Below are 25019 nucleotides of genomic sequence, written 5' to 3' on the forward strand. Positions count from 1 at the left end.
TTATTTGTGGTATTCTTCTCCTACTTTTTTACTTTTTTTCTTATTTAAAAAGAATCTTCTCTCCTAAGAGATAACTGAACTGACACTGAATGCTAGATTTTCATACAGGATGATTAGTTCAATCTATTCCATATGGAACCCTAAAAACTATCTGGATCAACTCTAAAATGCTGAACTAGAAATAGCCTGAACACTGTTGGATAATTCAAAATAAAAAAAAACTTCATCATTAAATATTAATATAAAAAAAACATAAAGCACTGTCATGCACACATTGTTCTACGTATATGTGACTCTTCTCAAACCATTTCCAAGAATGTATCCTTAGCTATAAAATATTAAGTGGCATATGCTCACTTTAAGAAAATTTGTGCTGTGAGGACTTCAAGGGAAACTTCTCTGTCTATGCCTGTCTGCCTGTGTTTCTGAACCCTTGAAGGTCTCCTCAGAGGCCTAGGGAGTGCACCCCCCAAAAAACTGCATTTTGAAGCTGCCCAGTGAGTAAATTCTGGTTGTGGGGGTCGCCGTCCAATAAACTGAGCTCTCTGGCCTGTGGAGGCTCTGCCCTGCTGTGCCTTCGTAGCTGCACACTCTTTCTAACCAATGAACCCCACCACAACATGCAGGAAAAACCACACTACAAGCGTGACAATGGGGAACCCTCGCAGGAAAACATCATGCACAGAAAATGAAGACGAAAGCTCGGATGACCTAATAAATTCCAACCACTTGATTAACTTTTCAGATAAGGAACTTAAAATAGCAATATGGAAGATGTTTGAAGAACTCAAAGAAAGCATAGATTGAACTGAACAGAACACAAAGACAGAAATCAGAAAACTCCAAAATGAAATAACAGATCTGAAAAACACGGCAGCTCAACTGAAAACCTCAATGGATGGCCTCGCCAACAGGGTATCAGCAGCTCAGAAGAGAATCAGAGTACTAAAATATGTGATGCAGAAAAATTCAACACAACAGAAGAAATTGGAAAAGAACCTTAAGACAAACGAACAAGCAATGGAAAAAGTACTCAAGTATCAAAACCAGACAGAGATGCTGCCAAAAAAGAAAATTACAGACAAGTATCCCTGATGAATGCTGATACAAAGATCTTCAACAAAATCCTGGCAAATAGGATACAATGCATCATCAAGAAGATCATACACTATGACCAAGTAGGTTTCATCGCAGGAATGCAAGGATAGTTTAACATCCATAAATCTATCAACATCATACACAACATCAACAAGAAGAAAAATAAAAATCACATGATCATATCAATAGATGCAGAGAAAGCAATTGATAAGGTCTAACACCCATTCTTGAGCAAAAGTCTCAGCAAGATGGGAATGGAAGAAACCTTTCTCAATCTAGTTGAAGCCATCTACCACAAGCCAGTGGCAAATATTATTCTCAATAGAGAAAAACTAAAAGCCTTTCCTCTGAATTCTGGTACAAGAAAAGGCTATCTGCTCTCACCACTCCTCTTTAACATAGTGCTGGAAGTTCTTGCTATAGCAATCAGGCAAGAAAAAGATATCAAGGGAATCCAGATAGGAAAGGAAGAAGTAAAGCTCTCATTGTTTGCAGATGACATGATACTCTACTCAGAAAACCCTAAAGACTCTACCAAAAAGCTTCTAGAAACAATAGAGTCATATAGCAAGGTGGCAGGCTACAAAATTAACACACAGAAAACAATGGTCATTTTATACACCAATAGTGATAAGGAAGAGAAGGAAGTCAAGAAGGCAATCCCATTCACAGTAGTGCCACACAAACTCAAATATCTTGGAGTCAACTTGACCAAAGATGTGAAGGACCTATACAAAGAAAACTATAAAGCTCTGCTCCAAGAAATAAGAGAGGACACAAGAAAATGGAAACACATACCCTGCTCATGGATTGGCAGGATTAACATCATTAAAATGGCAATACTCCCCAAAGCACTATACAGATTTAATGCGATCCCCTTAAAAATACTCATGACATTCTTCAAAGAAGTGGATCAAACACTTATGAAGTTCATCTGGAACAATAAACACCCTCAAGTAGCTAAAGCATTCCTAGGGAAAAGAAAAATGGGAGGCATTGCTTTCCCCATCTTTAAACTGTACTACAAAGCAATGGTTATCAAAATAGCATGGTATTGGAATAAAGACAGACCCTCAAATTAGTGGAATAGGTTTGAGTTCTTAGACATTGTCCCCCAGACATACAATTACCTAATTTTTGACAAAGGAGCAAGAAATCCTAAGTGGAGCAGGGAAAACCTCTTCAACAAGTGGTGCTGGCAGAACTGGTTAGTCACTTGCAAAAAAGTGAACATAGACCCCCCAGTTAATTAACATCATGTACAAAGGTAAAATCCAAATGGATTAAAGACCTTGATATCAGACCTGATACCATAAGGTATATAGAACAACACATCGGTAAAACACTCCATGACATTGAGACTAAAGACATCTTCAAGGAGGAAGTTGCACTTTTCAAACAAGTAGAAGCAGAGATCAACAGATGGGAATATATTAAACTGAGAAGCTTCTGCACCTCAAAAGAAATAGTGCCCAGGATACAAAAGTCACCCACTGAGTGGGAGAAACTATTCACCCAACACACTTCAGATAAGGGGCTAATATTCAAAATATACAGGGCACTGACAGAACTTTACAAGCAAAAAACCTTCTAATCCCATCATAAAATGGGGAGAAAAAATGAACAGACACTTTGATAAAAAAAGAAATACAAATGGCCAAAAGGCACATGAAAAAGTGCTCCTCATCACTAATCATTAGGGAGATGCAAATCAAAACAACAATGAGATACCACCTCACACCACAGAGATTGGCATACATCAGAAAGAATGAGAACAATCAGTGCTGGCGGGGATGTGAAGAGAAAGAAACTCTTATCCCTGCTTGTGGGAATGCCATCTAGTCCAACCTCTATGGAAAACGATATGGAGATTCCTCCAAAATTTGGAAATTGAGCTCCTATTCGACCCAGCTATTCCACTCCTAGGGAGGTACATATTTTAGGCTTTTGACAGGTGACTCAATCTAATTCAACATCCAGATCCACAAATGGTCCTATGAACATCACCAGAAGTTACTCCACATCACATCATAAGACATAGTCTATGCAACAATAGAAATGGCTAACTTTCAAACACTCCCCAAATTTACTGTATTTTATTTTATCTTTTTATTTTTTTTATTTCTTTTTGTATTTTGGGTCACACCCGGCAGTACTCAGGGGATACTCCTGGCTCTATGCTCAGAAATTGCTCCTGGCAGGCTTGGGGGACCACATGGGATGTTGGGATTCAAACTGGTGACCTTTTGTATGAAAGGCAAATGCCTTACCTCCATGATATCTCTCCGAGCACCAAATTTACTGTATTTTAATTCTACAGAGAAACACAATGAACACAGTAAATAAGTTCACAAAAACAAAAAGTATGATATATCAAATGTGATGAGGTATGATTTGATTTATTGTAAGCATAGATAAAACAAAAAGGATCAGAAAAATTAAAGGGGTAATAATTGGGTTTTCTGGATAATTACTTAACTAATACAATATTTTATTGTCAGAAATTCATACTGGAATATGCAATAACAGCTGCAACTATGTAAAAAAAAACTTATTACTTCTAAACCATTCGCTTTTCCCAATATTTTGCTTGCCATATCAGCTTCTATATTCACATGGGCCAATGCCTTAAAATAAATATGTTCAGTATATAAATATGAAATATATAATTACCAAATATAATTTTCTAGAAAACACCTATTAAAATAATATGTATGTATAAAAATATAATTCTAGGTGTCGGAGAGATAGCATGGAAGGTCCTTGGTTCGAATTCTGGCATACCATATGGTCCCCCGAGCCTGCCAGGAGTGATTTTTGAGTGTGGAGCCAGGATTAACCCCTGAGCACTGCCGGGTGTGACCCAAAAACTAAAAAAAAAAAAAAAAGAAGAAAGAAAGAAATATATTTTTTTTAAAACAAATTATTCTAATGTGATTTTAGAACCTAAGCTATCCCAGATTGTAATGTAGATTTATTGAATAAACATATTGGTGGAGTCGATATTTCAGATCCAGTCCAAAATCTGGAAGCATATAAAATTTCCATTTTTGAACTATCCATTTTGTTTTGTTGAAAGTATTCTACTCAGTCATTCAAATGGATGCATGTAGCACTCCGACATATTGAAGATAATGAGCTTGGAGGAAGCTAATCTTCCAAGCTTGGAAGATAATTTGCTTGGAGGTCATGCCTAGCAAAGTTCAGGGATTACTCTTGGCTCTCCTCTCAGTGATTGCTCCTGAATATGCATGAGGGACTAAATGAAATCCATGAGATTGAACTCAGCTTTAACATGTGCTACTGTGCTATTTCTCTTTTTCTTTTTCTTTTTCTTTTTTTTTTTTGGGGGGGGGCGGTCACACCCGGCAGTGCTCAGGGGTTACTCCTGGCTCTATGCTCAGAAATTGCTCCTGGCAGGCACGGGGGACCATATGGGACACCGGGATTTGAACCACGGACCTTCTGCATGAAAGGCAAACGCCTTACCTCCATGCTATCTCTCCGGCCCCTGCTGTGCTATTTTTCTGGACCCCGATTAAAAAGAAAGTAATAGAAAGAAAAAGGGAAAAAATGTGTGATGTGAAAGTAAAGTAGAAAAATCAAATTAGGGGGCTTTGAATGTAATACTTATTTCTCTATAGGAAGAGATATGGGGGAATTTGGGGTATATTCTGTGGTATATCTAGGGTTATTCCTTTTCTCTTTTAGTTATGTTTCTGATAGTGCTTAGGAGACCATGTGTAATGCCTTAACCTCCCTACATTACAGCTCTCAAGGTTTGATTGATCAATAAAGATCGTAAATATATTTTTATAAAAATATTTTTCTATAATAACATTCAGATAGAAATGTGTACAGTGGTTATAAAACAAATACAAAATTATATTGTATAATTTTATTTAAACAAATTATTGAGAAACTAATGATTAAAACTGCAGATATTAAAATGTTATTATTCTCATCCATATTCTTACTTTCTATTGATCCAACTTTAATCATACTGGAGCTTACAATAAATGAGGAATTTGGTAAAAGCTAAAATTATAATCAATTTTAGTACAGATAGGGCCAGAGCAATAGCACAGTAGACAGGGCATTCGCCTTAAATGCAGCTGATTCAGGTTTAAGTCACAGCATTCCATATGGTCCCCAGAATCTTCCAGGAATAACTTCTGAGCTCAGAGTAAGGAATAACTTCTGAACACTGTGGGGTGTGGCCCAACCCCCCAAATTAGTTCAGATAGATCTTTTATGAAATCTCTACATTTTATGAAATATATAAATTATACATATAAAATCATTTCCTTAAGAAGTAGGTGATTATCTAACCTACAAGTATACAAAACTATTTTCCATAAATTATTTTAGAATAAAAAATGGATATTGCTAAAATATATCAAATATGTTAGCTAACATATCTAAATTTTATTAGACTTGAATGACTGGCAAAGAAAATAAAAAGCTCTTGACTTCCCATTTCCAGTAGTATTCATTCATTTTCAGTATAAAATATTTTATGAACCATATTAGTATAGCAATGATATTAGATAGCCTAAAGGAGACAATTTTGATTTATTCATGAGTACTCACTTTAACTAATGTGTCCTTTTAGAACATTTGAGTAAATCTTGAAAATAATAGAACTAATGCAGAAAGTGCCATAGGCCATTTTTTCCATATTTTATTAGAAGATTCTCCATGCTGAAATATTTTTTCAAGTGATGAAATTCAGCCTGTTGTCCCTAAGCTTCTATAATTTAATTTGTATATATTAACTGATATTTTATACTTTAATTATTTTGGATAACATAAAATATACTTTAATTGGGAGTTACTGATTTTGTCACAGTCAAAATAAAATTTTAAAAAATGATCTTATTTCCTGAATAATAAAAGTTACTAAAACTAAATGACAGATGATTCTTTTTATTATTGTTATGTTAGTTTTCTTTTCTGCTCTTTTATAGGCACCGCACCCAATGATATTCAAGAGCCATCAGGACTGCACCATGCACTGTTAAGCACTGCTCTTTAAATGGATGTGGGTTCCAGGGATCTACTATTTTTCCTTACACTGCAATATTTGTGCTCTACTGATGGAACTACCTCTCATATTCTTTTATTTTTCATTTTTGTTGATTTGTGTAAATGATATATTATTATATTATATTATATTATTATATTAGCATTATGCAAAACAGTATGCATTTATTTGTAAATTTATAGAGAGACATTTCAACATCTTCTAAAATGTTCCTAACTAAATACAGAGAATATTGAATAACAAAACCTTGACTAGCTTTTTAAGAGCATTAGTTCTCTCTTCTGAATTGTCCACATGATGTACATGAAACATGCCTTAGTTTAGCTTACATATTTGGCAACAAAATTTTAGATGAAAGAGTGAAATTATTCCCTTTTACCTCTGCTTTATTTGTATTTACACACTCTCTTTCAAAATTATCATTCAAAATGTCCCTTGGAATATCAGCTATTATTAGTAAATTATTGGTTGAATTTTTTCATGTATTCTTATTTTCTCTATCTCCTTGTATTTGATGCCTAAATTAGTTAAAAATCTAAAATGATGATATAGAATATTTTTAAATGTTAAAGTATTTAAAATTATTCTAAAATTTTATAAAGTAAACAATTTAAGATAAACATAAAGTAATTTACAACAAATATATAAAACAAAATGAAAAACAAAGAAAATTACCAATACACATAGTTAATTCTTTAAGAAAAATTTTGTTCATAACCCAAGTACATTAAATATAGAAGTTTATGTAGAAACATATACTTCTAGTATTATGTATATAGGAACAATATATAATAAAACAGAAAAAATAAAGAAAATGAAAAAGAGGAAGACAAAAGGAGAGGAAAGTTCTAGAAGCATGATTTTGATGTGGAAAACCTACGTTTGAAGCCTGATACCACATGTTTCCTCATGAAATTCCTCCATGGATTATGCCCTGAATATTGGTGGATATGAATCCCCAACTGTGGCAAAAAATAACTTAGTAAATTGTTGCAAGTCAGCCCCTGAAGAGGTTAACTGATGGAGGGATGGAGGATGAGATCTTTCCCCTTCAGCTCGAAGCACGCATCTGCCACCCTGTCTAGCAGACGGTTCTGAGGTGAAACGGCGGGTAAACAGCTCGCAGACAGTCAGGCTTGTGGAAATATTAGCTTTATTTGGTGGACAAGACTGAAGTTCAAAGCCTCAGCATCAGTTCCTGCCAAAAGCCTCTCGCCTTCCACAGACCCTTGTTTTTATCCCCCAGAATCAAGTACCACCCAATGGTGGAAGCAGAATCAGGTACCACCCTAGGGTAGGGGCAGAATGCCAGGTCACACCGTTGGGTAGGGCACAATCACCGATCAGGTAGGGTCAGTAACATAATAATCCCCTAAAATATTTACATACACAACAGTAAATATTCCTTTTTATGTTTAAATATACATATATTTATTAAAATAGGAATTGATAAAAATTCAAGAGCACTATGACTCTAAACAATATTGTTTCATGACAATAAATCAAACAATAAACTTCGAAAAACAGTATGTTGATTGTAGATGTTATGAACCATAACTTGTCTGTGGTTTGCGTTTGTACGTGTGTGCACGCACCACCTTCATTTTATTCAAGATCCTGCATTGTTAGTTGAGGAAACAAAGGTGACAACTTTCCATGACATTAGAAATAGATAATGAAACTCTCACAAAAAGCATCTTACATTGACCGCATAATGACTATTGTCATAAATATTCATAGAAACCACTTAAAGGAGAAGGCTGGGCTGGTGTCAGAATTGCCAACTTGCAGAAACCTGAGTAAATTCACCACCAGGTCCTTGGTGAAGTCTCTCAAGGAACTTCACTCAGAGGTGTCGACATATTGCATCACTAGAACAACAAGAAGTACAAAAGTGTAAACAAACAAAGCTAGAGCCCTTGAAATTTCAGAAACCTAATAGATTTATTTAGCAGTTTTCAAATCCTGTCCATACCCAAAGCACAAAATTCTTTGGTTTCAAATGAAAAGCAGTTATGAATAGAACCTAAAGGTTACGATCTCAGAAACTGAGCTATGGAAAACGTAAACTTATTGAGGTGTTCACCCTGACCATCAAATGCAGGCAGCGTGAGAGACAGAGGCAAAAATGAGAGCATATTCTTGGAGATAATGAAGTCGTGCATAAAGTCATGAGAACAGAGAATCCAAGGTATGAATAGCACAATGGGAAATTGAACTGATTGCAATGACTACGTTTCAAACAAACGAGTTCTAACTCTAGTTTCATTATTTGGAACCATTGCTGTGCATGCAATGAATTTCTTTGGAAAAAAAGCGACTGTAATACAGTGTTAGCAGTTATAGTCAGAATTTGCCTTAGATCTGGTCCCAGTTCTGGAATGAGCCGTATCAAGGGACTGAGATTCTTGCTTTTAAAGGCATTGGTGTCATTTAGAGTCAAAGTGCCACCAAAATTTGAAATGAACAGATTAAACACGCTTGTCACTCACTCTAGCTGTGTGTGGAAGGCTCCACTGGATTTGAGCCCAGTCTCTTTGGGACAATTTAAAAAGTGTGACTTAAATGGAGTCACTGTGAAAGAATCTGTGCAGGGCAACTTTGAAAATATCATGTGGGATTCAGGCTGTTTTTATCGGAGAATTGATAACAACCCAATAGTTATAGTTCGTGCAGCATTTTTTTTTTTTGAGGGAAGGTATTTTGTTTTAAGACTATTAAACACTATTCTGAGCATTTCTCTTCTGATGATGACAACAGTCTCTGTGTCTCAATTAAAGATATTTTTATATAAAATGTAGACTATAATTTCTGATTTTTCAGATATCTTATTTTAAAAGAAACTAAGAAAAATTGTGGGCAACAAATTAAAAATTAACTCTAGACCAGGTAATCTAAAATGACATGCATAAAGTAATTAACTTTTATTAAAAATCTCCCAAGAAAATCTCCATATGTGGATGAGTTCTCTTTACATAAAAAGACAATTGTGAGGAATAGATTTGATATCCTATATTAATGAATCCTAACAATCGCAAATGCTATGGCTTAGTCTGTTATAGGCTTATAAACTCCAGCAGGTCAGCCCACATTTATAAACCTGAATGTATTCTCAAAATTATAATTTATTTTTAAAATAATATATATTTAATATGAACTATATAAATATATAATATTTACAGATAATATAAAGTATTGCTTATAAATTATATATTAAACATGATAAATATTTAATATATTTTGGATACATGATTAAATTATAACAGATATTACGTTACATGAGGATTATACAAGAAAGCGTATTAAGCAAAAATTCAAATTATCCAACAGGTTTAATCAAATAATAAGCACCTATCAAATAATTACTAATTATTTACATTTTTCAAAAGTTGTCATGCTTTTACCATTTTCATCATTCACATTATAACTATGGGATGAATGACTCACAAAATGTATTTGATAAGCCTTGGTTGTCTTTTTAATCTGTATTCCAATTGCATGTTTGAGAAAAGAAATTTACCATTAGTTCAGGTAAAAATGTCAGCATATCTTTTCTGAGCATTTCATTTTACAGGTCAATGTTCTTAGAAGATTTTTGTCACCTTATTCCACAGTCTTTACGCTTAATGATTTTTAACCACTTCCCAAATTTAAATCTCAGACACAAATCATAGGCAGGCAGGTTGTGAAGTCTGTCACCCTATTTATTGCCAGGCTTGACTTAAATGATCAATCCATTAACTAGATATTACCTTCCTACATCACAACTCTACAGGGATCCTTCCTAAAGATGTGGGATCAAAAATGATATTTATGATAGTTCAGAAAAAGGCAATATATGCTCATCAATAGTTTGCACCAAGTAGCTGACCTCAGCCAGAATTTTCAAATACTTATAAGGCAAAAATAAAATTTGACTTTCAGGAGCAGACATCAAAAATGTTGACAGATATCCATATAACAGCACTCCACGTAAGTCTGATTCCAAAGCAAACTCCAGAAATATTTTAAGCAACCACAAAAGCTCTTTCTATGGAAAATGCAACCTCACATTTACTTTTTAGAAGATAAATTTTATTTGATATATTTTTGATTCACTCATTTTGGAATTTAAAACCATTTTATTTCTGGATAAACTTCTTGGACATGTGTAATAACTCAATAAGTATCTGATAAAGAGGCAAAATGTATTTAGTCGTGTATAGTTTTGGAATGGTTCCCCAGTGGTACTTGGGAGATTGGGATAATTCTAAAAATACTCAATCTAACTGTTCATGCTTCACAATTTGCTGTTCATTACTAGAAATACAGAACTTTTCGTTGGCTATTGCAGGATACAGACAAACTCAAATCTCAAGCTGCAGACATTTAAACTCTCTGTCAAACTTGTATAGTTGCTTTAGATTTAATGTCATTGCTTTGAAACTGTAACTATTTCCTAACACAATCAAACCTTAATTTTGTGTTTTTTTTTTTTTTAAATATGGTACGTAAATGAAAGGCAAGTGCCTTATCTTCTGTGCTAAACTAAATTGTAGGGCCTGGAGAGCACAGCGGTGTTTGCCTTGCAAGCATCGGTCCAGGACCTAAGGTTGTTGGTTCGAATCCCTGTGTCCCATATGGTCCCCCGTGCCTGCCAGGAACTATTTCTGAGCAGACAGCCAGGAGTAACCCCTGAGCACCGCCGGGTGTGGCCCAAAAACAAAACAAAACAAAACAAAACAAAACAAAAAAAAAACTAAATTGTAAGTAGTTTTAAGATATGATAGTAATTTTAAGAAAGGCTTTGCTTTGATAGTGAAAGGCAATATATATATATATATATATATGTGTGTTTATTATAAGGTATATTGAACATGCTTATTCTCATCAAATGAAAATACTTCTCATCCTTATGTAGTTTTGTAAATCTATTTAAAATTAATTTGAGAACATATACATATCTAAACTTTAGTGACGAGTATGATAACCATGATTGTCTAGTGACAGGTAAATGAATAATGAAAATATGAAGTCATAATAAAAGATGAATTAATGTAGTTGCCTACCCTTTGGATGCAATTTATAGATTTCATGTTAAGAGAGGAAAAAAGGGAGAATTAAAATATATAAGGTTTTGGGGCCAGAGAAATAGCACAGCTTTTGCCATGCACATGACCAACCCAGAATGATTCCAGGCATCCTGTATGGTCCTCCAGGCCTGCCAGAAGTGTTTCTGAATGCAGAGCCAGGAGTAAACCCTGAGAACTACAGAGTATGACCCCAAAACCTTAAGATATTAGTGAAGGAAAGTAGATAAGGTGTATACTGTACAAATGGAATAAAGTATGACTGAAACTATTATTAAGACTTTATAAACAATGATACTAAAATACAAAATAAAATAAAAAGTAAATTATTTAACAAAGAAATTCTTAGAATAAATTTATTCTATGTAACTATAATTTACATTATGTTGAGAATAAATTATAAGATAACAAAAATTGCCAGGCACATTCTGGCTGCATTTAAAAAGGTATTCCCTGATCAATAGTGCCATTTTCTTTTTTTGGTTTTTGGTTTTTGGGTCACACCTGGCAGTGCTCAGGGGTTACTCCTGGCTCTATGCTCAGAAATCGCTCCTGGCAGGCTTGGTGGACCATATGGGATGCCGGGATTCGAACCACCATCTTTCTGCATTTAAGGCAAATGCCTTACCACTGTTCTATCTCTCCGGTCCCTCAATAGTGCCATTTTAAAAAATGTTTTTTAAGAGCTGGAGCAATAGGATAATAAAAAAGATATTTGTTTTGCTGGCAACAGTCACTATCAGTGGTGATCTGCATCAAGAGAAAACAAGACTAACACTTTTTTGGCCTGCAAAGAACAATGCAACAAACCACCTTTAGATTTAAGACAGATTACTACTTAAAATAAAATAAGAAAAGACAAGAGTGCCAGCCTTCCAGTTTATGTCACATGTATAAAAAAGTATACAGGATGACATCAGTCAGAGACATGGTCTTAATCTCACTGCTCAAGACAAATGTAGGTAGCAACTATGTGTTTCTATCCAGCTTCTCTATACTGAGGAAAATGGGACTTAAAATCCCCACACTAATCAGGAATCTAGAAACAGCCCAAAATAATTTTATGGATGCTTCCCAAGGGACATAGGAAGGTCATAGTACTTTTCACAGACCCTAAGAATCTTTTTTTTTCTTCATTTTTCCCTTGATTTAAACATCTTGATTACATGAATGATTGTGATTAGGTTTCAGTCATGTAAAGAACACCCCCTTCACCAGTGCAACATTCCTACCACCAATGTCCCAAACCTCCCTCCATCCCACCCCATCCCCGCCTGTACTCCAGGCAGGCTTTCCAGTTCCCTCATTCATTCATATGATTATGGTAGTTCTCTGTGTAGTTATTTCTATAGTGTATTCATCATTCTTTGTGGTGAGCTTCATGAAGTGAACTGGTGTTCCAGTCCTCCTCTCATTGTCTCTGAAGATTGTTACAAAAATGACTTTTATTTTTCTTAAAACAAATAGACGAGTGAGACTATTCTGCATGTCTCTCTCTCTTCCTCTGACTTATTTCACTCAGCATGATAGATTCCATGTACATCCATGTATAGGAAAATTTCATGACTTCATCTCTCCTGACGGCTGCATAATAGTCCATTGTGTATATGTACCACAGTTTCTTTAGCCATTCATCTGTTGAAGGGCATTTTGGTTGTTTCCAGAGCCTGGCTATTGTGAATAGTGCTGCAATAAATATAGGTGTGAGGAAGGGGTTTTTGTGTTGTATTCTTGTGTTCCTAGGGTATATACCTAGGAGTGGAATAGCTGGGTCAAATGGAGCTCAACTTCCAGATTTTGGAGGAATCTCCATATCGCTTTCTATAGAGGTTGGACTAGATGGCATTCCCACCAGCAGTGGATAAGAGTTCCTTTCTCTCCACATCCCTGCCAGCACTGATTGTTCTCATTCTTTGTGATGTGCACCAATCTCTGTGGTGTGAGATGGTATCTCATCGTTGTTTTGATTTGCTGAGGAGCATTTTTTCATGTGCCTTTTGGCCATTCGTATTTCTTTTTTATCAAAGTGTCTCCCCATTTTTTCATGGGATTAGCCATGACATTCTTCAAAGAAGTGGATCAAACACTTATGAAGTTCATCTGGAACAATAAACCCCCTGAATAGCTAAAGCACTCCTAAGGAAAAGAAAAAAAGGAGGCATTAATTTCCCCAACTTTAAACTGCACTACTAAGCAATAGTTATCAAAACAGCATGGTATTGGAATAAAGACAGACCCTCAGATCAGTGGAATAGGCTTGAGTTCTTAGAGAACATTCCCCAGACATACAATTACCTATCTTTTGACAAAGGAGCAAGAAATCCTAAGTGGAGCAGAGAAAACCTCTTCAACAAGTGGTGCTGGCAGAACTGGTTAGCCACTTGCAAAAAAGTGAACATAGACCCCCAGTTAACATCATGTACAAAGATAAAATCCAAATGGATTAAAGACCTTGATATCAGACCTGATACCATAAGGTATATAGAACAACACATCGGTAAATCACTCCATGACATTGAGACTAAAGGTATCTTCAAGGAGGAAACTGCACTTTCCAAACAAGTAGAAGCAGAGATCAACAGATGGGAATACATTAAACTGAGAAGCTTCTGCACCTCAAAAGAAATAGTGCCCAGGATACAAGAGTCACCCACCGAGTGGGAGAAACTATTCACCCAACACCCTTCAGATAAGGAGCTAATATCCAAAATAAACAGGGAACTGACAGAACTTTACAAGAAAAAAATCTAATCCCAGGCCCTAAGAATCTTAACCTAAAGATTGGATCAAAGTTCCACCAAATATTCAAGTTATTAGCCATAATAATATATTATATATGTAATATATTATATATATATAATATATACCAGATTACCAATCATAATGATGGTGACAGTCTCCTAAAATCAAACTTGCCTATATCTTTTACTAAAAATACAGTATTTTTCATTTTCCATCTAAAATATCAAAATAAATGATACTATAATAACATCTGTTGTCCTACTACAGAAAATATCTGATAGATATCTTTATTCTTCTGGGTTAAGAATGAATTCTCAAAATGTTAAATATGGAAAAATAGTTTGGGGTATTATTTTAAAAACTCACTGGTTTGGATAAATAGAACATAGGGTAAAGGGCTAATTTTGTATGATGCTGAAACAGACTTGGTTTCTAGTACAATATATGGTCCCCAAACATTACCAGAAATGATTCTTGACCCTAGATCTAGGAAAGTGACATGAACACAATTTTGGGTGTTCCAAAATCTAAAAACATAATGATAATGATGATGATAAATTTAGCTGTTTCTATTTTTATTAATGAAAGAATAGTATTTCTTTAGAAATTATTCATTACCCCCATAATTCCAATTAAAATCTAACTGGTAGATGCTAAAGGAAAAGTAAACCACATAATCTCTCAAGCAATGCTGATTTACAATAAAAAACAGAAGAATCACAGAGTCTTATGAACATTTCTGGAAATCAGATAAGATTAAGTTCTTAGTATGGGGATCTATTTCATACATTCTATTTATCTGATTATCTCTTTGGGAAAATTAATCAAAAAATAGTGAGATCACTTTAAGTCACTCACATGTCATTGAGTCTCATTCAATATTTATTTACATAATTAGGCACAAGATGAAAAGTTCTTTATTCAAGGAAAACCTTAGATTCTAGAAACAGTTTTCTAATAACAAAAACGAAGAGGCTTCTGTGTATTCAGTTCTTTATTTGTCAATCTACTGTGCTGAATCTGAAGAAAATGTTTTTGACTAGTATTTCCTGGGGAGAGAATATTCTATTTGCTTGAAATAAGGTTTTTGTTGTTATTGTTATTCTGTGAGGAAATAAACTCCAGGAGAATACACAGATAAACTACAGAAAAGTTGAAAAAATGATGACCATTAAGATGCTAGCATGCAAAGAAAATCATTCTGCTTTTGAGAGATAAGGAATCAGAACAATATAAAAGAACTATCATGAAAGCAGATGAATATTTTGAAATTGTAAAACACACTGGCTACTATAAAATAAAAGGTTAAAAAATAAGAAAAGGATGATAAAACAAAGTATATTGAATGATGTATTCCTTGTATAATAGGACACTTCTCATAGCACCAAAAGTATTGTTTATATCTTTTAAGTTGCCAACATTTATTTATATGAGGACTTTGTTATCATTTGTTTATTATTTGTTATCATCTGTGAAAAGTGAATGTTTCTAACAAAACATATGGCACAAGAAAAAATCCAACAACAAAGAGACTATCTCTAGTTTGTGTTTTGTTGGCTTCTGTTTTTTGGGTCAGACCAGAAAGTGCCCAGGGCTTACTCCAGGCTCAATGTTCATGGATCACACAGGAAATTATTTGATGTGATAGATATATAACCGAGGTTAGTCATGTGCAAGGTAAGCACCCTTCCCCTTATTCTTAACAGTGGCATCTTTCTATTTGCTTCTACAACTCACACAACAAATTAAAACCTTTGCAAGAATTATTTTCACTATCTTAATAAACATGATGGTTTATTAGATCTGACAGATTGAATATGCTGAAGAGAATGCTCTGAGAAATGCCTCAGAGTCAAAATTTTAAACATAAAGATCCTAGCATAAAATTAAGAAAAGAGGGGCCGGAGAGATAGCATGGAGGTAAGGCGTTTGCCTCTCATGCAGGAGGTCATCGGTTCGAATCCCGGCGTCCCATATATGGTCCTCCCGTGCCTGCCAGGAGCAATTTCTGAGCCTGGAGCCAGGAATAACCCCTGAGCACTGCCGGGTGTGACCCAAAAACCACAAAAAAAAAAAAAAAAAAAAAAAATAAATAAAATTAAGAAAAGAGACCCTAGCCTTTACCTATCCTTCCTGGTGATGAGTGTCTTTAGCTATGTCATAGTGGTTCAATGTGTTTCTCAGAAGAATACAATTCTACATCATTTTCAGTGATAAGAGGCTTGGTTTTCTATCCATTATTGTCATTTCCTTCCCTGTCTCACTTTTAACTTCTCTACCAATTTTCTCATATCTTAATGCCTATATAAGTTATTGGCAATTAATTTTTTGGGGTGGGCACTAAAGGGCTTACTCCTAATTCTGTGCTTAGGAATCATTTATGACAGGGTCTGTGGAAATATGTGGTGTGAAGAATTGAATCTAGGTCAGCTACATGGCAGGAAAGCACTCTCCCTGCTCTACTATCTATTGTTCGAAACGTAAACTATTTCTTTATCATTTACTTCTAGAGAAACCTAAACCAATATATATGCATGTATATATGTATATGTATATATATATTAGAGTTGAAACTCAAGGATCCAAGAATCAAAGGATATCAGGAAATTAACAGAAAATTAATTTTTACAATGACTAGAAAATTAGAAGATACCAATTAAATTTACAGAGGATGCCTCATTATAACTTAAATCAGATTATATTACATATTTTATTATATGAGATGCATTTATATCAGATTTATAGGATAAGTATTTATATCAGATTTATAGGATAAAAAATTAATAGGATAAATTTTAGAGTTAGCGATGACTAAAATAAATAGATAATTAATGTATATGATTATTATGTAAACTGCCAATTTCATGAGAAATCCATATTAATTTTGATTTTAATAAATCAGTGAAATTAATTTTGACCATACATGTTTTATAGCTTTGTCTTTGTCAAGCTCACTTAGCATATTCATAGGTATGGGAGAAGCTACTCATTTTAGCTCCTTTTCCTCCATATTCCAAGTCCACTATCTGTCCTTTTTCCTCTTATCAGATGAAAATTGCAACTAAAGAAGATTTCATGTGAAATTCCTGTAGTAAAATTAAGATATTAAGCTTCAGGGAAAGTCACATAGGTGATTCTCTGCAAAAGAAAGAGAATGGCTTCAGAAATTCACAGAAGATTGATCACATGCTTTAACAGTTGTAAAAGAAAACCTTGTCTTTCTCACATATATATTTTGTTAAAGTTTAGACTCTAATGCCACAAAACATAAACATTTAATATTGATTTTATTAGCAGTTTTGTATCTGAGCTATGGTTCTTAATTGAAGGCTGCTCTGTCTTTTGGATTTCAAACTTCACAGCATCGATGGGCTAAGAACTGCATTTTTATCATTTTTTGACATTCAGGCTTTTGAAGCAGAGAGAAATGCATTGAGAAGAGGGTTTTGTTAAAAAAAACACATTGCAAAGTTGTTCACTGAGCATGAATGACAGGTTTGAAACACATATAGTGTTTCTCTTTATTCAGAGGTATTATGGGTTTGTCACTTTCAATGTCCAAAGTAATTTGAGGTCAGATGAGAATGATTCATTTTTTTTTCATTCTCTAGCTCAACAAAGGGTTTGTTACTTAATGATTTACTGATTGTAAGTATTGTAAAGCGTTTGTCAAAAAAAGCAAAAAATAAAAATAACATGTCAAAAAGAATATCTAAGTTGCAAGTGCCTGAGTTACCAGTTTTAAGTCAAGCCATCATACAAAAGATTCAAAATGAGGTCAGCTAAAGATTTGCACCTCGACTGAATTCAATTCTCAAAAAGGAAAAATGAGAATTGAGATCTTGGCCTTTCAATACATTGCTGTTTAAAATCATTGCTGCCCACGCACTTCTATAATAATGCATATGTGTAAGGTTAGTTTCAAAGAAACAAGTACTAAGTCTAATTATGTGGAAGCCTAAGGGAAATTAAAGACTGGTACTAGGCTTAATTCAACTCCATTTTGCAATAGTGAAGTACATATCTTTTGCTTACTGGTTATAAAATTGAAACCATGATTCTCTATTTCCTATGCTAAATAATAGACCCATTTTAGTCACATGTTTAAAAACAAATAAATATAGAATCTACTACTAATAATTTAATTATTATAATACATTTTCTGACAAAAGAATATTCCTTATGTAAAATATGTCACAGAAATAATATAGATTTAACCAGTTTCTCAATATCATCTCGTGGGAAGACACATACTCTTTCTGCTTGCATTTACTTGGCCAGAAATTTAGTTACATTTCTACACCTCATTGTAGGAAATGTTGAAAAATAAAGAGTAGACCCCAAACAAACAACATAGATTTTGTGGCGTAGGGGGACATAGTCTATATCTGGTAGTGCTCAATGATTGGTCTTATCTCTGTATTCAAGGTTGACTCCTTGCAAGGAGTCTTGCTTAGAAGATCATCTGGGGTATTGGGAATTGAACCCATGTCAGCAGAATGCAAAGCAAGCATCTTTCCCTTTATACATTGCTTCAACCACAGAGAAATAGAATTTGATGAACTCACACACAGTATTGTACTGTCACAATATTTTTAATAAAGTTGAGATAGTCAAATAAAATAATATGGGTTTAGGGTGAAGACAATATTTATATTACCACTAATGATAATTTCAGTTATATTATGATTTATCTATTATTTTTTATTTTATACATATTACATCCAAATATAAGTTATATATAGATATAGGAAATGAACAAAAAACATGCAATATTCTGCTAAGTTTATGGACCTAAAGAGTATCATGCTGAGTATCATGAGTGAAGATCAACAAAAGAAGTATAAATACAGAAAATTTCCTCAAATCTGGAATACTGAAAAAAAAAAACATAAATATAAAAGATAAAAAATAACAAATATTCAACTGCAATACATATGAATAATTGGTTCTTTGTAGAAAGCCTATCACTGTAGGGCAGAGGGGCAGGGTAGGATTTGAAGGGGGGACATGGAAAAATGGTCAATGGAAACAGATACCCTCATGGAAGGTACAGTATTTCACGTATCAAACTCTGATGTTATTAGTATAGTAAATCATAACATCTAAGTTTAAAAACCAGAGCTATATAATGATAATTCAAGTCTGCATTATTTTTAGCACACAATATGTATAATTAGATCTTATATTGACATTAATATAAGATTAATCATCACTTTTAAAAAATGGATTTCTAAGTTTTAGACCAATTCTTGTGGTTCTCATGGTTTACTTCTGGCATTACGTATAGGGATCACTCCTGGATGGCTCAGGGGACCATGTATAGTGCTGGAGGTCAAATCTGGATTGACGGTATGCAAGGCAAGCAATCTACAAGCTTTACTATTGCTTTGGCTCTAATGTTTGTTTGCTTATTTAATAACTGAAAATTAAAAGATTCTCTAAAAAATTTTGTTTATCTAATTTATTCACATTTTCATAAAGCCATCTCTTAGACAATGCTATTGTTATAAAAGTAGAAGTACTTAAGAAACAGTATCTAGGGGCCAGAGCAGTGGCGCAATTGGAAACGTGTCTGCCTTGCCCGAGCTAGCCTAAGACAGACCAAGCTTCTATCCCCCAGTATCCCATATGGTCCCCAAAGCCAGGAGCAATTTCTGAGTGCATAGCCAAGAGTAACCCCTGAGTGTCATGGAATGTGACTGAAAAAAAAGAAGAAAAGAAAAGAAAAGAAAGAAAAAGAAACGGTATCTAAAACAAACATCATTTACTTTTTTAATAAATATAGTGTTGACTTTTGGGACCGGAGCAATGGCACAAGCAGTAGGGCATTTGCCTGTCATGTGCTAATCTAGCAGGGACAGCAGTTCGATCCCCTGTCGTCCCATATGGTCCACCAAGCCAAGAGCAATTTCTGAGCTCAAAGCCAGGAATAACTCCTGAGCATCACTGGGTGTGCCCACCCCCAATATATATAACATTGACTTTTATTTTAACCAATATTTATGACCAGGAATATAAAAGAACATGAAAAAATAAAAATAAAATATCATGATAGCAAAGTGCATAGGGCACTCTACTGCATGTGGTAAACCTGGATTTAATTCCAGACCTCCCTTCCAGTCCCTGGAGTCCATCATGTTTGATTCCAGAGCCAAGGGTGATTCCTAAGCACTTTAGAGTAGTCCAAAAATTAAACAAGACAGAAAAATATTTAAAAGATATATTAATATATGGGTCTATTAATAATTTTGTTAACTCCTTAACATTACTATAATCCTCATAATATATAGGAGCTTTAATATCCATAATAAATATGACCTTACATTAAAGCAAATCATTCACTTAGGTTATATTGTATTTAATATTTTTACATATTCTAAGAAGAGTTGAAACTTGTTGATATTAGTGCTACATCACTTTTATCAATCATTATAATAAAGAAATAATTGTAAATATAAAATGAATTTAAAAATACTTTACCCAAGTTATAAAGTAGCAATGAAATGTATTTACCTAGTTTCATTTTTCTGTTACTTTATTTTCAATTTATTTTTTGTTCTGTCATCATATTCTGAAGTACCCAGGGTTAATTGCTGGCTCTAACTCAGAAATAACTTCTGTTTTTTAGATGTACTTCTTGCATGGCACTAGCCTTACTCACTAATTCTGTGGTAGTATAAAGTTGAATTTAAAGCACTTTATATTTCAAAAAATTAAGTATTACTACTATGAATAAATACCATCATTTAATTCTGTCTTTGCCTCTATATTCAAAACAAGCCATTAAACTAAATATAGTGAAGAAAGAAGTAAAGATTGAATTTTTTTGAATCCTGAGTATTAAAATTTCCCATGGATCATCCAAATATGAATATTTCATAGTTAATTATTGTAAACCAAATAGAAAATGTTGTCTAAAGCTCATTACACACTACTGAAATGACTTTCTCTTCATTATCATAAAGAATAAACTCAAAATTTAGAATGCAGTTAATTTTTGAATTTTGTGTTTAGCTCGCAGTACTTTATGGTACTTACATAAAATTGAGTTAAAATCTGGCTTTCCTGTCATAGAATTGTAGGAAGGTACTTTAGAAAAATGTAAGGAAGAAAACTAGAAATCCCTGTTTATATATTCGATAGAAATAATATAAATTTTATTTTGGGGCCATATTTTGCAGCTCTCAATAGTACACCTTGTTCTGCACTCAGAAATCACTCCTGGCAGACTCAGGGGACCATATGGGATGCTGGGAATTAAACCTGGGTCACCCGCATGCAAATACAAATACCCTATTACTGTGCTATAGCTCTGGCCCCCAAAATAATATTATTTTGGCATTTAAGCTTGAGTCTTCTGTCAGGGGTTCTGTTGTTTCTCAATTAGTCAAAAGATTCGAAAGCTTATGGACTCTTTATGCAAAATATTCTGTTCATTTAACTGTATAAGCAAACTTTGTAGTATTTATGTTGTAGTTTGGGGTTTGGGGGAAAATTGGGTTATTGCAAATACTCTCATTGCAAAACAAAAGAACTAGTTGCTTGTGAATGAGTCCCAGTAATGTTTGCTGCTCTCAAAAGCATATGCTCTCAAGCCATCCCTAGAGTTGTTTTTGACAGATGTCAACTGATGGACATTTGCACAAAAGTCTCTGAAATGCCTTATTTTATACCCAATGTCTCCTAGCACATTAGTACCTTCTGTGTTTCCATTAAATTAATCAGAAACAAAGCCTTCTATTTATTGAGAAAATTATTTTTCATGTGAAATGGGGAACAATTACAACATTACCCTTCAGCCATTTCCATCAGTTCAATTAAAAACACCTAACATTAACTTTTGAATCATAGTCATCCTGAGTGGAGCCTGATATTAGCATTCATGACCGGTGAAAAGTCTCTGATCATATTGAACTGATGGAGTTTCTTTCATTTTTAGAGCTTTTATTGGTTCTGAGAGTTAACTACAATTTAGAAATGTTAGACAAGTGTCATAGCCTATTCAAAGGAAGTACTATTCATGGTTTACCAAAACCCATTATAGTATAAAAAAGATATGAAATGATATTTTGATAAATTGCATATAAATGGAGTGAATAACTATATATAACAGATATTGTCAAATTCAAAAATTGGGGGTAAATGAAATAATAGAATAATTATTATTTTGAAAAATGTTATACTTTGTTTTTCTGCCAATGCACTTAGAATGGATATTTGCTTAATGTCCTATCAATCTTATCTCTTATAACCTCAGTGCATATTTATGAATTAATTCTCCTACCATTCACAGAACTTTTTTTGGTTACAAAATCTTAAACATAATGCTGTATTTCCTTGTCAAATGATGTGTAATTTATCCATTCAATGAATGACTATGAAGTCCACATCAACTTTCTAGATCATGAAAAAGGTCTAGCTGACAAGTTAGGGATCTGACTATAAAACATTTTATTGGTGAGGAAATATTTATTATAGATCTTTATATATTGCCATGATTTACCACAGAATTACAGGCTCAGGTGAGCACATCAAAGGGTAGCTTAACTGACTTTTAGGGACATATATAGACACATTGTTAAGAAATACATAATAATTGATAATTTTAAGACATTTGTTTTGAGAATTAGCATGGCTGTTTTAATCCATGGCTGAGGATGGCTATTTTGATATCCCTATTATTATTAGATTTTGGTAAGAATAAATTTTCAGGTAGAAAAGAAAGGTCAAGGGGCCAGAGCGGTGGCACAAGGGGTAGGGTATTTGCCTTGCACGTGTTAACCTAGGACGAACCTCGGTTTGATACCCCAGCATCACATATGGTCCCCCAAGCCAGGAGAGATTTCTGAGTACACAGCCAGGAGTAACCCTTGAGTGTCACCAGGTGTGGCCCCCTAAAAAACTAAAAACAGACAAAAAATTTAAAAAAAGGAAAAAAGGTCAAATAAGATGCCTACTACATTTAAAAATACTACATTAATAGATTCCATACTTCATATAACATCAGAAATTCTATTTTTATGTGACAATTCTTGCTGAAAAAAATAAATGAACCAGTTCCCAGGGAATCTCTGCATTTTAGGATTTTTAAGTAATTTTTTTTCTGAAAGGGCAATGGTAATCTAAATATGTTTGTGAGCCTCTTCTTCAGAATATGTATGTTCTTGCAACCCAAGTGATATTACAGTGGGTAGGGTGCTTGCCTTGCACATGACTGACTCGGTTTTAATTCCTTGTATTCTACATGGTCCCCAAGCACACCAGGAGTGATTCCTCAGCACTGACGAAAAAGAAGATTAAGAAAGAAAGAAAAGGAAGGAAGGAAGGAAGGAAGGAAGGAAGGAAGGAAGGAAGGAAGGAAGGAAGGAAGGAAGGAAGGAAGGAAGGAAGGAAGGAAGGAAGGAAGGAAGGAAGGAAGAAGGAAGGAAGGAAGGAAGGAAGGAAGAAAGAAGAAGAAAGAAGAAGAAAAAAGAAAGAAGGAAGAAAAGAAAGAAGAAGAAGAGAAGAAAGAAAGAAAGAAAGAAAGAAAGAAAGAAAAGAAAGAAAGAAGAAAGAAAGAAAGAAAGAAAGAAAGAGAAAAAGAAAGAAAGAAAGAAAGAAAGAAAGAAAGAAAGAAAGAAAAGAAAGAAAGAAAGAAAGAAAGAGAAAAGAAAGAAAGAAAGAAGAAAGAAAGAAAGAAAGAAAGAAAGAAAGAAAGAAAGAAAGAAAGAAAGAAGAAAGAAGAAAGAAAGAAAGAAGAAGAAAGAAAGAAAGAAAGAAGAAGAAAGAAAAGAAAAAGATAGAAAGAAAGAAAGAAAGAAAGAGAGAGAGAGAAAGGAAGAAAGAGAGAGAAAGGAAGAGAGAAAGGAAGGGAGAAAAGAAGGAAGAAGAAAGAAAGAAGAAAGACAGAGAGAAAGAGAAAGAAAAGAAAGAAAAATAAAAAGAGAAAGGAAGAGAGAGAAAAGGAGGAAAGAAAAAGAAGTTTAGTTATATTATTTTATCCAATTCTGCATATGTAAGTTCAGAATATTGATTTTAATATTTTTCCTATCATAAACATAATGGCATATTTTCTTATATGCATCAAGTATTTAAGTACATGAGTAAATTGTTTTACAGCTTGTTTTTATATATTTATCAAGTAAAATTGAAACTTTCTTCTATTCCAGTGGTCAAAATATAGAACAGAGGTTAGAGACTTGACAGTCATGTGGTCAATCCAATTTGATTTCAGGCTCCAGTTGATCACCTGCATACCCTGAAGTAACCCCCAATCTCACAGTCATCAATCTGTGTATGAATCCATGAACAAACACATGCATTCTCATGTTGTATATGAATATTTTTTAGTATATTTAGTAACATATATTAGTAAATGGATATTAATAAAATATCATTATTGGGGCCAGAACAATAACACAGTAGTAGGACATTTGCATTGTATGCAGCTGACTGAAGATAGACCTTGGTTCTTTTCCAGGCATTCCATATGGTCTCCAAGCCAGAAGTGATTTCTGAGAGCATAGCAGGAGTAACCCCTAAGCGTCACCAGGTGTGGCCCAAAATCAGAATAAATAGTGCTTGCTTCCATAGCACATATACTAAAATTGGGACAATACAGACATTAGCATGTCCCCTGAACAAGGATGACATGAAAAAATCAAAATAAATAAATAAAATATTATTGATTACTAGCAGTTTCTCACTTTAAAATATCTTTATGCATTTTGGTTACCCTTTTTTATATAAAAGTAGGATAGTTATACCTTAAGATAATTTCTTCTTACATTATACTCTCATTGTGGGTAAAAAATATTTTTAAGTGTATTTCTCTAATAGACCATTAACAGGCTATTTCTGTTTTGTTCTTTGTAGAAAGATATAGTATCTATTATTCCTTAACATTACTTTTTAATTTTCTGTTTGGTTTTTGGGAAACACCTACCAGTTGTCAGGGATTTTTCTGTACCTGAACTCAGAATCCATTCCTGGCAATGCTCATATGAAATACTGGGGATAAAACTCAGGTCTGTTACATACAAGGTAAACATCCTACTCTGTATTAGGGTTCCAAACCCTAC

General features: G+C 33.9%; 1 non-coding gene across 1 annotated transcript; it reads left to right on the plus strand.

Annotated features, from left to right (window-relative positions):
* The first annotated feature begins 24515 nt into the window (after window positions 1-24515).
* LOC126004853 (U6 spliceosomal RNA) lies at window positions 24516-24620 on the plus strand. Its single transcript, XR_007494089.1, has one exon. It is a non-coding gene; the product is annotated as a U6 spliceosomal RNA (small nuclear RNA).
* Window positions 24621-25019: the final 399 nt, after the last annotated feature.

This window comes from Suncus etruscus, chromosome 3 (assembly GCF_024139225.1).
Source record: "Suncus etruscus isolate mSunEtr1 chromosome 3, mSunEtr1.pri.cur, whole genome shotgun sequence".
Classification (NCBI taxonomy): Eukaryota; Metazoa; Chordata; class Mammalia; order Eulipotyphla; family Soricidae; genus Suncus; species Suncus etruscus.